Here is a 15,317-nt window from a genome sequence, read left to right on the forward strand (position 1 = left end):
ATTGTCTATATTTATGGTTCACCATAGTTTGGCTCAGGTTGCATGCAGTGGGGTTGTGTGTGTGCGGGGGAATGTTTGTGAACACATCCTTTTTCTGGGTGTCAAATACAGCAGCTTAACAGTGACTGCCTGCTCCCTTACTTTTTGCTCCTCCAATGTATTCCCGTCTGTGAAATGTATTGATTTTGGCAGACTCGCTGGCTGCACAGCCTTTCAAAGAGCACCGCAACCAATTGAACCAATAAACTGCAGAAAATTAAGATTGAGGGTCTAACAAGGCTTTTAACAAAGTAAAAATTGATCAGGGAGGAGGATGGGTTTATAAAAGCGATTAGTACTTTAATACTACTTTAAAGTCTGTGTATATGCTTGTGGTATTGCGGAGCTTTTTACCCTTCTCAGAAATGAATTGATGGTGATGTCGAGCCCAGAGAATCACCCGGTCTTCCCATGCAGGAGAAATGAGGGATAAGAATTTTGCAGTGGGAGGATAGAATGCATGGGCGATTTTATTTTTGTCTTTTTGAGTGCAGAGACAGCAGGGAAAGGGCTGGAAAAACACTGTTCTCTCTTTAATTGCTTTAGTTTTCTGTTTCCATGAGGAACACTGAAAAGTGGCCTCTTCCACCCAGAGAGTCACATTCCATTCTGCTTCGCCATCTGCTGCATGTTTCGGCCAGGCTATTTCAGCACAGAGAGACTTCAAAGATGGAGAGGAGCGGCTTTCCCCTGGACATTGTTTGGAGGGAATGGGGAACAGTGGAAGAAGCAAATGGAAATGGAGGGACAGGAATATTAGCCAAGTTTTAAGCCAGTGAGATTTCATTATTGAGCCAACCCTATTTTTTTCTTAGATAGCTTGGTGTATGCATCTTCCATTCCAGACTTTCTGCTTTGCTTACTGTCAGGGAACTGCCATCAGTACTGGAGGGGGAGCGCAAAAGCCAGAGGGATTCCAGAGAGCGTCCAGGGATCGGGAGGAGCAGCCCATCTTCTGGGGAAGAGAATCAGCGTAGCACCAGTGGAGAAGGGGGGCAGGTGGGGGAAGTGGCAAGGTGGTCCCATGACTCCTTGCCTGGGACCAGCGGGGAGAGTAGGGGTCCTCCGTTGCCCACGCCGTCCCTGCGCAGAAGGCTTTCGCGCAGAGAGGGTAGGCGGAGACTAGGCGTCAAAGAACTTCTTTGCTGGAAGAAGTTTAAGAAATGCCCACTCACGGATTCTGCCAGCGATTGAGTCAGCCACAGGTGAGTGGCTGTCCGGACAGAAGAGGTTCACTTTGGCAGCCCAGCCAGGTGTTTGCACCCAGCTAGGGAGATAGGCACCTGCTTACGCACGAGCAACCCCTTAGAACCATTACACTTACCTAGACTCCTGAGGTGTTGTGGAACAGCTATTCCGCGGAGCCATTTCCCCCGTTATATAAAAAATCTGCTTATGTTTATGCATTAAATGTAAGTTGCTCAGAGACCTTTTAGGTAGCAACTAATAAGTTTAATGGATAGCTTGGGGATATTTATGGATCCTTTGCTGTTGCTAGAGGCTCAGGTGGCCTCAGTGGCTGGGAATGCCTTCCATCAGCTTCGGCTGGTGGCCCAGCTACAACCCTATCTGTACAGGGAGAGCCTAACTACTGTCGTCTATGCTCTGGTAACTTCAAGGTTAGATTACTGCAATGCATTATACATAGGGCTGCCTCTGAAGATGGTTCAGAAACTTCAGGTGCTGTAGAATTCAATGGCCAGGCTGCTCACTGGAGCAGGAGGGTTTGAGCACATCACACCAATCCTGGTCTGACTGCACTGGCTACCAATTAGTTTCCGGGCCCAATTCAAAGTGCTGGTTTTGACCTATAAAGCCTTAAATGGCTCAGGACCGCAATACCTCAAGGACCGCCTCTTTCCATATGAACCTACCCAGAGCCTGAGATCATCTTCTGAGGCCCTTCTTCATGTGCTTCCTCCTTGTGAGGTCCTTAGGGTGGCAACATGAGAACAGGCCTTTTCTGCAGTGGCTCCCTATCTGTGGAATGCTCTGCCCAGGGAAGTTCACCTGGCACCTTCATTATACACCTTTAGGTGCCAGGCAAAAATGTTCCTTTTTAACCAGGCCTTTGGTTGATCTGATTGACATCCAATGCCCTTTTAAAATGTGTTGGGGCTGAACATGGATTAAAAGCCAGGTAAGGAAAGTTAGTAGTGTCAGTTGAGAGTAGTGTCAGTTGAGTGCTGGTGGTTGCTAGGTTGCGGAGGTCCTTGTGACACGCCCTTCATTGTGACACCTCCCTCTGCTGGCTCCTTGGTCACTAGGGCTCTAGAGGCATAGCCATCTCCTTTGGTTTGATCATTCAGCGAGTGAGAGATGGAGATGGAGATGGAGATGGAGATGTAAGCCGCCCAGAGTGGCTGGGGAAACTCAGCCAGATGGGCGGGGTATAAATAATAAATTATTATTATTATTATTATTATTATTATTATTATTATTATTTAGATGGAGATGTAAGAAGACTTTCTCATCAGCATCTACATTCTGTGCTGGTAATGCCCCATGAGAGTCTTAGGGAACATTTAAAAGATGAAGAATAATTTAAATGCTTCAGCCAGCCCTTCTGGGCATCTTTATGACTCCACCCACTGTTTTGTAACAGTGAAGGGAAGTGATTCTGCTTACACTTTAGGAAAAGGAAAACTAATAAGATGTCACGCCTTGGAAAAGGACGTTCTTTTTAGGCTAGTGACACAAGAGTCACTTGATAACTCACCAAGGGAGCATTAAGCATGTCCTCTGGAGAGGGTAATATATCTTCCTCCCCTTCCTGCCTTCCTGGGCCCATCTTACAAAGGACAGCCAAGGTACAAAATCCTTCAGCATGCTGATGTTCCTTCCATAGTAATATTAGTATGTGGTATTTGATGTTTCCCTTTTAAACATCCCTTCTCCACACTAAGCAAACCCACCTCTTTCAATGAGATGATGAGAATTGTCTTATAATATCCAGAGGGTGCTATTCTGGCTACAGTATTCAAGCACTCTCTTCACAGGATACCCATTGTGATATGCCTAGGAAAGTGAATCCATCTTGAGCTTTGAGTCGTGAATGCCCAAACCAGTTTAGGGATGTAGATCAGGAGAGTGCTGTGAGTCCCATTTCTCACATTTGAACAGGCCTTCTCTGCAGTGACTCCCCGTCTGTGGAATCCTCTCCCCAGGGAAGTTTGCCTGGCGCCTTCATTATAAACCTTTAGGCGCCAGGCAAAAACATTCCTTTTTAACCAGGTCTTTGGTTGATCTGATTGACATCCTATGCCCTTTTAAAATGTGTCTCTTTTTTTTAGGGGTGTGTGTTATTGGGTTGTTGTTTTTATTTTCATTATGTATTTTCTGGTTTTATATCTTGATTTTATTCTGTGAACCACCCTGAGGCCTCTGGGTATAAGGCAGTATATAAATTCAATAAATAAACAAATTAATTAATTAATTAATCTCTGTTATGGCCAAAAAAGAGAAAAAGAAAAAGAAAAAAAAGTCTGCAAATGCAAATATGTTGTAGAAGCAAGCTCACATCACACACATATCTCAGGCAACAGTTCCAATGGGGATCCCTATAAAAGAGTAGGATTTGGATTTGGAGCTTGGGTGAAGATAGCCAAGGGAATAATGCTGGGGTGGGGGCAGGAGGGTGGGGGGTGGGGAAGGAATCATCCTTCCTAGTGCAGCACATTGAAGCCAGCAAGGATGATGCTCTTAGCCAATCCTGCTCATCAGCCCTGCTCACGTTGCTGCATTAAGATGCGGAGGCTATTTTCTTGCCATTCCTTGGAGCGCACAGCATGCTTTCAGTTTACGATGTTATGATGCTTGCGCTCCCCCCCGGAGTAGTCATGAAGTCGATAGATGAATTTGTTAATTTGTTCTGCCTCACTGTCCTGCTGGTTTATTAGCATCCCAGTTATTTTATGCACCATGCCTAAGTGGAAGTATATTAAAACTCAATACTTAGGTGTCATTTTTTTCCTTGTTGGTATTTTACAATCACGAGGCTATCTTCTGAAGTATGTGGAGCCTTTCTCTAATGGAGTCACAGCAAGGCGTTTGTTAATGATCTAGGCATGGGTGAGAGGGAGAGCTCTAAATAGGGGGACTGCAATTGGGAATTAGATTACATTATTAAACAGAAATGGCATAGCAATAGGCATACATCTATGATGTTTTAAGTGTAGACCTGAAACACAAGTATGCAATGTCCATTGCATCTTGAATTTTACGACTGTGTTTAAAAAGTAGTATTGTTTGCTGTTGCCTTAAGGATCCCCCCCCCCCGCATTCTTGCAAATCACTTTGCTATTTCTCATTGTCTGTGTACCATAGAAGTGTCCTCTTCTTAACGGAACCTTGTCGATAACCTAGGAAGTGTACTGGCCTTTGATCAGGGCTCACATTCAAACTCGGCTGATCTGAAGTCAGCTGCTATGTTGTAAAACAACTCACCTGACAGGGTTGATGTGAGAATAGTCGAGAGTGGATTTCATGCTCTTTATTCAGCTCATAGTGGTGAGGAGGGATGAAAGCCCCCTCAAAGTATCTGCTTTATATACATTATTTACACAATGGGCCCCACATGATTGGCTAATTCCGGAATTCTCCTGTAGGCCAATCAGGTTGTGGATTCACTTCCATCTGGAGCCGGATTGGGTGGCTCCTGCAGACCAATCATATTGCTGCATTGTTCTAGGACCAATCAGACTGCTGCATTCTGAATTCTATTGTTCTAGGACCAATAGGCTGCTGCATTTTGGATCCTATTGTTCTAGGACCAATCAGACTGCTGCCTTTTGGATCCTATTCAACTCAGTACATAACAACACTAGAGTCCATTCTCCTGCTTAACAAACATTCGTCTGGTCCAACCCCCTGTTTGATGCTGGAAATCCGTCCCTGGTGCATTCTTTGCTTGAAGATCTCCCGTAAGTGAGAGCCCATCACGCCTCTAAGAATCTGGTCCTATTATGGAACTGCTCTTAACCATCAAGGTGTTTGCTCAGGCTATTAGTTTTTCTATTTTGTTTTGTTTTGTTTTCATTTTGCATTTTTCTGCCATAAACCTTTCCCTTTGATCTTTGGATGAAGGGAGAGAGAGAGAGAATTATTTTTTATTTGCTTTTACATATACAAAATTATACGGGACGCGGGTGGCGCTGTGGGTTAAACCACTGAGCCTTGGACTTGCCAATCAGAAGGTCGGCAGTTCGAATCCCCACGACGGTGTGAGCTCGCATTGCTTGGTCCCTGCTCCTGCCAACCTAGCAGTTCGAAAGCATGTCAAAAGTGCAAGTAGATAAATAGGTACCGCTCCGGTGGGAAGGTAAACGGCATTTCCGTGTGCTGCTCTGGTTTGCCGGAAGTGGCTTAGTCATGCTGGCCACATGACCCGGAAGCTGTACGCTGGCTCCCTCGGCCAATAAAGCGAGATGAGCACCGCAACCCCAGAGTCGGTCACGACTGGACCTAATGGTCAGAGGTCCCTTTACCTTTACCTATACAAAAATATAACAATACAACCATACAAATCAACAGTTAAGAGATTCCTCTGAATCTCTGGACTTCCCCCTTGCCACCCCCAAAGGGTACCATTATCAAATCTTTCCTGCTGCATCTTTTTCAATAGTCCATGTTTTATATAACTCCATTGCCTCCATAGTTCCTGCTATGTTACAAGTGTTATCGCAATCCTGCTAGCATTTTCATCTTGCTTAAAATGGTCTCCAAAATAAATTATAAAATTTCCCCATTCTTTGTTGAAGTTTTGGTCTTTCTGGTTCCTTGGGAAGTATATAAATTCAAATAAAACAAACAAACAAACAATCCTGAATTGTGTCCCAAGGAGAGCAAGTAAATCTGGAGATGCTTTAACCAACCCACAACTCTTGCTTCCCCCTGTTTGGTTCTCTTTAAATTCATATTGCAAACTGGACCTGTGCTGTTTCTCAGCCCACTCCTACCAATTGTCAGTTTCTCCAGGATCATAGCGGGTTTCACAGCCCAAAAGCTAGAGGGAGATTCCCAGCTATCAAGAAAACATCTCTTGTCTTTTGATGAAATATCCATATATCACCCTGGAATATCAGAAAATGCCGAGTCTAATGGAGGATATTATCCCAGGAGCTATGTTGTTGTTGTTGTTTAATCTTTCCCAACATCAGGGTCTTTCCCAGGGAGTCTTCTCTTCTCATGATGTGGCCAAAGTATTGGAGCCTCAGCTTCAGGATCTGTCCTTCCAGTGAGCACTCAGGGCTGATTTCCTTTAGAATGGATAGGTTTGATCTTCTTGCGGTCCATGGGACTCTCAAGAGTCTCCTCTAGCACCATAGGAGACTCTTGAGAGTCCAATGGACTGCAAGAAGTCCATGGAGTCCCAGGAGCTATAGCAGTACTTAATGATTAATGTAACCAATGCTTTGTTGAAAATTCCCCAAGGGCAGAGGCATATGTTTTGGGTGATAGACAGGTCTCACTTACTTAGCAATGTTTTCCTAGTTTCATTTTTCTGATCTGCAAACCATATACATCAAATGAAGTATAGGGTTAGCAAGACAACCAAAGCAAATCTTGCCCTAAGCTCTGCATTGTCAGTAGGATTTTGCAAGTGTACAACCACTTGAAGGTCAACACAACCCCATAATTCCTTTGAAGTATGCTTTTGAGTTCTGTTCTGTTGATTTATTTGTTCACAGTAATTCATGCCTTGTAAATATGAAACAATACATACAGGTCGAATCTACACACATATAAAAATGCTGTGAAAATGCTTTTTTAAAAAAACGTTTTGAAAAATATATTGAATTTCCCATAGCTCACCATTGCCATCTAGTGTCACATTTGTATATTGCACTTTACAACACACCTAAAATGTTTTATTTGCAGCTGTATAGCTGAGTCCACAGAGACAGAACTAGTTCCTAGTGGAGCCAATACCTTAAGAGATCCTTCCACTGGCTACATCCCTAAGGCATTTTTCTCCTCACTTTCTAAGATAGCCCATGTGTACAGTATGAGACTCCCCTCCCCCCCCGACACTGTAAGGATTCAACTCAAATTACAGAGCCAATCTCATTGCATAATTTTAATTTATTTATTTATGAATGCATCCTGCCACCTGGCTAACAATATTTAAAGCAGTGGCAGCAGCAACAATAATAGAACATAATTGGAAAAGAAGAACAAAAATGCAAGCGGTAAGGCAAGTGTCTGAAAGACAATAAAACCAATTCCCAGATATTAAACCAGCTCTGTTGCTATCCTTGAAAGCCTGCCAGGGAATTGGATGGCCTCATTGTTTTGAAGATTTTCCATTTAATAGGAAGGTAAAGGTAAAGGTACCCCTGCCCGTTACGGGCCAGTCGTGTCCGACTCTAGGGTTGCGCGCTCATCTCGCTCAAGAGGCCGGGAGCCAGCGCTGGCCGGAGACACTTCCGGGTCACGTGGCCAGCGTGACTAAGCGGCATCTGGTGAGCCAGCACCAGCGCCGCACACGGAAACGCCATTTACCTTCCCGCTATAAAGCGGTACCTATTTATCTACTTGCACTTAGGGGTGCTTTCGAACTGCTAGGTGGGCAGGAGCTGGGACCGAACGATGGGAGCTCACCCTGCCACGGGGATTTGAACCGCCGACCTTGCGATCAGCAAGTGCTAGGCACTGATGTTTTACCCACAGCGCCACCCGCGTCCCTAATAGGAAGGTAGCCTTCCCCAAGTACTACAACTCTCATCAACCTCACCCAGCGTGGCTAGTCAGGGATGACGGGAGTTGTACTGCTCAATAATCTTCAGGGCACCAGATAAATGGATAGATGCCAACAGACACAAATCTTATTGGGAATTTGTGGCCCACCGGACATTCCATTGTGTGTGTGTGTGGGGGGGGACAATCTTGCACCATCAGAGATAAAGCTCAACTCGAGTTTTGTCAACTGTGCATTGTCATGGCTTATGCACTGTTAAAGACGTTCCCTTTTTTGTGTGCATTAACTCCTTGGGGGCCAGGTGAGAAAGAATTCAGAATGAATACACTATGGACACAAAAGTCATGAGCATTAACTTCATCGCTTACCTTAGGAAGCTGATATAGTTTTAAAACCATCCACAGTTGGCTTCTGCCCATCCTGGCAGCTGCACTTTCATTCTCTCTATACCTTGTTCACCATAGTCATAAAATCCTCATTCATGTTAAGCTTTAATCCTTTTTCCGAATCCTTCTTAGCGCTCCACCTCAATAAAGCCTTGTGACATAGTAATGTTCCGCTGGTTAATTAGGTGCTCTGAAAATACCGTGTTCTCTTTTGCCAGCTGTAGGTTTTCCAGTTTTAATTCAATTGGGTACCTGTGAGGGTTTGATTAGCTGCTTGTGCGTGAAAACGTGCTCCCTCAGAGTTTGTGCGCCCCCACAAACCTCCGTGTGTGACGGAGCTCCTCAGACATGTCTGCTCTAGTCACTAGTAGAGTCCGACAGTGGCTGCCTGCGGAAGCGTTTCCAGCAAAGAAGTTCCTTAACGGAAACGCGTCTCCTGGACTCACGGCGTGACAGTTTCCTGCGAGGTATGGGTCTCCCTATGTGAGACTCAGATACCTCCCCACTGTTTTCGCTGGAAGCGTCCCTGAGCCCTCCCTCCTGCTCACATTCCCTCAGAGAATCACTCCTCCCCCTGCTGGTCCCTGCTTCAGCAGTTGAGTCTCTTTCATCCTGCCTGAGTCCCTCCACCACCTGATGCTCTGATGGCAGTTCCCTGACATCCACTTCCCCTCCAGGGCCCCCCTCACCCCCTCCCAATTCCTCCCCCCTGGGAGGTGAAGGGCTAAAACCCCGAAACGAATCTTCCTCATCTTCTGACGTCTCGAACAATTCTCTCCATCGATCGTCGTCCTGGCCAGCTGAATCCTCCTCCTCTTCAGAATCTGGGAACCCCTCCAACTCCTCTTCCTCGTCGGTGGTGGCAAAGTATTCCCTTCGGAACCTCGCTACAGGCTGAGGTTTACGTGGGAACCTCTGATGAAAAGTCTCTATTAAAACCTCGTCATTGACATCCTCTGCCCTAACCCAGGTGTTTTCCGACTCCGGTTCCCCTTCCCACATTACCAAATACTCTACTTGATCTCCCTTCCACCTGGAATCGAGGATCTCCGCTACATGGTAGCTGTGTTCCTTCTCCTCCATTGCTGGTCCCCTAGTGACCCTCCCCTCACTGTCTCCTCTATACGGTGACAGCAACGACCTGTGAAAAACTGGGTGCAGCTTCATGTGGTTCGGTAACCGGAGCCTGAAAGCCACTGGATTGACCTGCTGTATGACTTCAAACGGACCCAGCCTTTTGGGTCTTAATTTCTTACAACCTCCTTTGAATGGCAACCCTTGGGTTGACAGCCACACCTGGTCCCCCACCCTGATGCTTTCACCTTCCCTTCTGTTTTTGTCTGCTTGCCTCTTATATTCCTCCTTAGCCCTGTTTAAGTTGAGTTGGAGCTGGCGATGGATCGCTTCCATTTCTTCCACGAACTGTTCTGCAGCTGGAACGCTCCAGTTCTCCCCCTCCCCCCCTGGGAAGGCTCTGGGATGGCACCCGTGATTAGCCAAAAAGGGGCTCATCCCCGTGGACACGTTCTCTGCATTGTTGTAGGCAAATTCTGCCAACGCCAGCTTCTCCACCCAATCATTCTCTCTGTCATTAACATAACACCTCAAATATTGTTGGAGAACCCCATTTGCTCTTTCCGCCTGCCCGTTGGTTTCAGGATGACGGGCCGTCGAGAAATTAACCTCTACATGCAGTAAGCTCATGAGCTTCCTCCAGAACCTGGAAGTAAATTGTTTCCCTCGGTCTGAAACCACCCTCAAGGGGGCGCCATGCAACCTAAACACATTCTCTACAAACAATTTGGCGGTTTCTTCTGCTGTAACCGCATGTGAGCAGGCTATGAAGTGGGCCATTTTAGTTAACAGGTCTACTACAACCATGATGGCTGTTTTCCCTCTAGACCTTGGCAGATCAGTCATGAAATCTATTGCCACTGCTTCCCACGGTCTCTCAGGTGTGGGCAGTGGTTCTAATAAACCAGCCGGCGCCTGCCTCTCCCCCTTGGCTCTTTGGCATTGTTCACACCCTCTCACATACTCCCGCACATCTTCCCTGACCTTGGGCCACCAAAATTCCCTGGTAACCAGCCACATGGTTTTGTGTTGCCCAAAGTGCCCTGCTGTGGGGCTATCGTGCAGCTGCTTGAGTACTTTCTCCCTCAATTCCCCTTCAGGTATATATAACGCTCCCTTATAATACAATGCCCCATTTCTCTCCTCAAAACCACCGGGTTTGTCTTCCTCCCCTCTGAGATCCCTGAGTTTCCCCTGGGCGTATGCATCCTGCACCGTACCCTCTACCAATTCCCTTTGCCCCACCAAAGTCGCCCCACACACCCAGCGGTCCTCTGGAATGATATGGGTTTCTTCGGGTGCTCCCTCCCCCTCCAAATATTCAGGTTTGCGTGAGAGAGCGTCCGCCCTAACATTCTCTGGGCCTGGCACATAACAAATCTCAAAGTTAAATTTGGAGAACTCTTGGGCCCATCTCAACTGCCTTTGGTTGAGCACTCGCGCCGTTCTCCAGTACTCTAGATTTTTATGGTCCGTGCACACTTGCACTTTATGTTGTGCACCAACTAGCAGATGCCTCCATCTCCGGAACGCCTCATGAATAGCAAGCAGTTCTCGGTCGTACACCGTGTAGTTCCTCTCGGATTTGTTCAGCTTCCGCGAGAAGAAGGCACACGGACGCCACTCCGACTCCTCCTTCCCCGGCTGCAGAAGAAGCACCGCCCCTATGGCTCTGTCAGATGCGTCTGTTTCAACCCTTAGCTTCTTTCGTAAATCCACATGCAGAAGTTGTTCTTCAGAGGCGAAGGCCCTTTTCAGTTCCTCAAACGCTCGCTCCGCCTCCGCCGTCCATACAAACTTCTTCTTACTGCTGAGACAGTCAGTGATGGGCGCCGTCAGATGGGCGAAGTTGCGGATGAACTTACGATAAAAGTTTCCAAACCCTAGGAACCTCTGCACATCCTTCTTGGTTTTGGGTGTTTTCCATTCCAGCACTGCCTGTACCTTGCCGGGATCCATGGCCAATCCCTTGTCTGACAGGCGGTACCCCAGGAATTCCACCTCCTTGGTATGGAACCGACACTTCTCCAGTTTGACCCACAGCCTGTTGGCTTGCAGTCTGCTCAACACTTCTCTGACGTCTCTCACATGTTGCTCCTCATTCTCAGAATACACCAACACATCATCTAGAAAGGCAACGCAATTCTTGTAGAGCAAAGGGCCCAGCACGTGGTTCATAAAAGATTGAAAACACGCGGAGCCTGCTTGTAATCCAAATGGCATAACGAGGTATTCAAACGCCCCCAAAGGGGTAAACATGGTGGTTTTCCATTCATCCCCTTTCCTTATGCGTATCAGGTTGTACGCCCCCCTTAGATCCAGCTTTGTGAAAATCTTTCCCTTCCTCACCATGGTCAAAATATCATCAATTCTGGGCATAGGGAACGCCACCGGTTCAGTCACTGCATTCAGCCGCCTAAAATCACATACAAGTCTCGGCTTGTCCGCATTTTTTTTGTCCACAAAGAACACTGGGCTCCCCCCTGCTGCTTTGGACTCTCTGATGAAGCCTCTCTTCAGGTTCTTGTCAATGAACCCTCGCAACTCCTGCATTTCCCTGTCTGACATGGCATACAACTTGCCCACGGGAAGCTGTGCTCCAGGGAGTAAATTGATCTGACAATCAAAGGGTCTATGAGGTGGTAGTTGGTCAGCTTCCTTCTCACTGAACACGTCGCTGAGATCTGCATACTGTGGTGGTACCTTCACCTTCCCCATTACTTCAGTCCCTGCTAGGGTGGCTTGGGCCCCTACTGAACCCTTCTCCCCTTTGCAGTGTTCTAGGCAATGTGCTGAACCAAAGGACACCACTCTTTGATGCCAGCCAACCAGCGGATCATGTAGAGCTAGCCAGCTCATTCCCAAAATAATGGGAGCGCCTCCCAGGGTGGCCACATTAAACGCTATCAGTTCTGTGTGCCTTGCCACCCTCATTATCATTGGGACAGTCTGCAAGCGGACTCCTCCTCCCAACAACTCCCTGCCATCAATCGTGGTCACCTGCAGGGGGTTGCTTAAAGGGATGGTCTGTATCTGGTGTTCAGCAGCAAACTCCTTGCTCATAAAATTGCAGGAGCTGCCTGAGTCCAATAGCGCCTTTATTTTTAGGGGGTGCCCATTCTGCAGCTCTAGCGACACTTCAATCACTAGAGCAGGTCGAGGAGCTTCTGGCACGGGCACTTTCACTGCTCTTTGGCCTGGCTGCAGTGCCCCAATTGTGGCAACCAGGCGTTGGCTTTTACCTGCTCCGCTCCCCCTTCTTCTCCCCCCTCAACAGCTCCCACCATCCCTTGCCATTCCTTCCTCTGGGGGCAGACTCTGGCAAAGTGGCCTGGCTGTTGGCAGAGATAGCATTTCCGGGGGCCCTTTCCCTCCTTCTTAGCTCCCTCGCTGGTTTTAGAAAATGCGCGCGCGCGCGCTGTTCCGATTTCCATCGGCTCTGCCGGCGGGAAAGCTGGCTCAGGAATGTCTGGAATGCGGAACTCCTTCCAACGTTCCCCTCTCCCTTCCCGCCTCTCCAAGGCTCTTGCCTCCTGCCGCGCTCCTATGGTCAGCGCAGATTTGGTCAGCTGATCCATAGACTCCGCCCTGGGGCTTCGTGCCAGCTCGTCTTTCACCCCCGAAGAAAGACCTTCTTCAAATAGCATTTGAACGGGTGCCGCCGATAAATCCCAACTCAGTCTGTGAATCAGCATGGTAAACTCAGTCCAATATTCACGGACAGATCGACTCCCCTGCTTACAAGCCATTAGCTGTCTGCGCACCACCCCTTCCTCAATATCGCTGGAAAACATGATATCCATTGCACGAAAGAACTTCATTGTGTCCTTTAGTATGTCATTGTGCGTTGCCATTAGGGGTCGAACCCAGTCTCTAGCCCCTTTCTCAAGATGCCCAATTACAAAAGCAACTCGCGATTCCTCATCAGGGAACTCATCGAACTGCACATTAAGGGCATATTGCATCTCTGTCCTAAAAGCATGGTAGTCCTTGGGGTCCCCCCCAAATTTCTGCACCAATCCTGGTACCTTTCTGGGGAATTGAGTGGCTCTCCCCTTCTTGTCTGCATCCTGAGCCCTTCTCTCCTCCAGCCTCGCCGTCTGCAGGGCCAGTTGAACCTCCAACGCTCGGTATCTATCTTCCAAGCTTGGACCAGCTCCAGCCCCTGCTCCTCCGGTTCCGGTTGGTTCGCTCATGATGCCTTCTCTTGCACAGGCAGCGTACAAAGACTGTCGGACTGCTGTGAGGGTTTGATTAGCTGCTTGTGCGTGAAAACGTGCTCCCTCAGAGTTTGTGCGCCCCCACAAACCTCCGTGTGTGACGGAGCTCCTCAGACATGTCTGCTCTAGTCACTAGTAGAGTCCGACAGTGGCTGCCTGCGGAAGCGTTTCCAGCAAAGAAGTTCCTTAACGGAAACGCGTCTCCTGGACTCACGGCGTGACAGTTTCCTGCGAGGTATGGGTCTCCCTATGTGAGACTCAGATACCTCCCCACTGTTTTCGCTGGAAGCGTCCCTGAGCCCTCCCTCCTGCTCACATTCCCTCAGAGAATCACTCCTCCCCCTGCTGGTCCCTGCTTCAGCAGTTGAGTCTCTTTCATCCTGCCTGAGTCCCTCCACCACCTGATGCTCTGATGGCAGTTCCCTGACAGTACCCCTTTCTCAAAGAGCACAAACAGGGGCTTGTAGATGAATCACCTCTTAATGATTCGGTGCTCCATTTATGTATGCCATCCCACTTCTGCTGACTATTAACGCACGAAGCTTGAGAGCACTTAATATGGAAATCCCAAAGCACAACAAGGATGGCCGTTGCTGTTCTAGGAACTGTTTCCTTTCTACCCAGAATTGCTCCCACTCGCTCCCTGTGTTTGAACACCAGGATTGATGAGCTGATGGTAGCCCACCTGTGCTTCAAACACAGAGGAAGGGCAAAAACGTGTGCGTGCAGAAGCTAAGCATTTAACGGTGTAACTGGTATAATATGTGTGAATCTGACTTCCTGAAGGGGGTACAGTGGTACCTCAGGTTAAGTACTTAATTCGTTCCAGAGGTCCGTACTTAACCTGAAACTGTTCTTAACATGAAGCACCACTTTAGCTAATGGGGCCTCCTGCTGCTGCCGCACCGCCGGAGCCCAATTTCTGTTCTTCATCCTGAAGCAAAGTTCTTAACCTGAAGCACTATTTCTGGGTTAGCGGAGTCTGTAACCTGAAGCGTATGTAACCTGAGGTACCACTGTATTGGGAATGGATGATTTAAGTTACAACTAATTGATAAAAATTACTTTAAGTCTAGAAGTATAACATTTGAGAGGTATAAAATAAGAAATGAAACAAGGTAATAATTTGCTGGCATTTTTATTACAGAGAATGCAGGGTAGGGAGATGTGAGGAAGTCCAGTTAGTCATACAAAAATGTTATGAAGAGTTGTGTTTTTTTTCTTTTCTTTTCTTTTCTACTTTTTCTGTATTGTTTGTTGGTATAATTGTACTTTTTTCGTTTGTTATTTCTTTGGTGAAGGGATTTTGTGTGTTTGCTATGTGATTTTCTATTTTATGTTTGAAATCTGAATAAAATATTTTTTAAAAAAATGTATTGGGAATGGATGGATGTTGATCAGTAGCAGAATGAAACTGGACACCAATACTCATTGAGATAACTCCAGAACAGAAAACTGAAAGACCAGATCCCTGACTGCCCTGATTTTACTGGGACATCTCAGATTCACAGAAGCATTCCTGGCTTCTCTCTGGATCTGGGATTGTCCTGCTCCCCCCCTCCAGAACCGCTGCTGAGCTCTGGGAGGACGATGAACTGGCCGAGCCTCTTCATGGCCACCACTGCTGGCCTCCACCCTTTTGCAGCTTGTAGCAGCTGCAGGACAGTGGGCGGGAGAGGAGAGGCTGCCACTGCTGCAGTGCAGCCCCCAGTGATGTGCCCAAGCCAGCAACTCTGGTCTACCATCTGCAGGAGCCGCTGGCATAGCCAGCAGTGTGAGGAGGATCTCCCCGCAGAAGCTGTCATCGCCTACTTGCGTGCTGGAGCCCAGCAGAGGAGAGGTGTGGCAATGCTGTTGCCACAGTTCCTCTACTCTGCCGCTTATGCCCCCAGGTCAGGC

General features: G+C 47.6%; 1 protein-coding gene across 1 annotated transcript in view; it reads left to right on the forward strand.

Annotated features, from left to right (window-relative positions):
* The window catches only part of PCSK2 (proprotein convertase subtilisin/kexin type 2), a 137,466-nt gene that overhangs the window by 59,738 nt on the left and 62,411 nt on the right, over positions 1-15,317 (forward strand). The gene's annotated exons all lie outside the window — the stretch shown is intronic.

The sequence above is a fragment of the Podarcis bocagei genome (assembly GCF_964188305.1).
Source record: "Podarcis bocagei genome assembly, chromosome: 3".
Classification (NCBI taxonomy): Eukaryota; Metazoa; Chordata; class Lepidosauria; order Squamata; family Lacertidae; genus Podarcis; species Podarcis bocagei.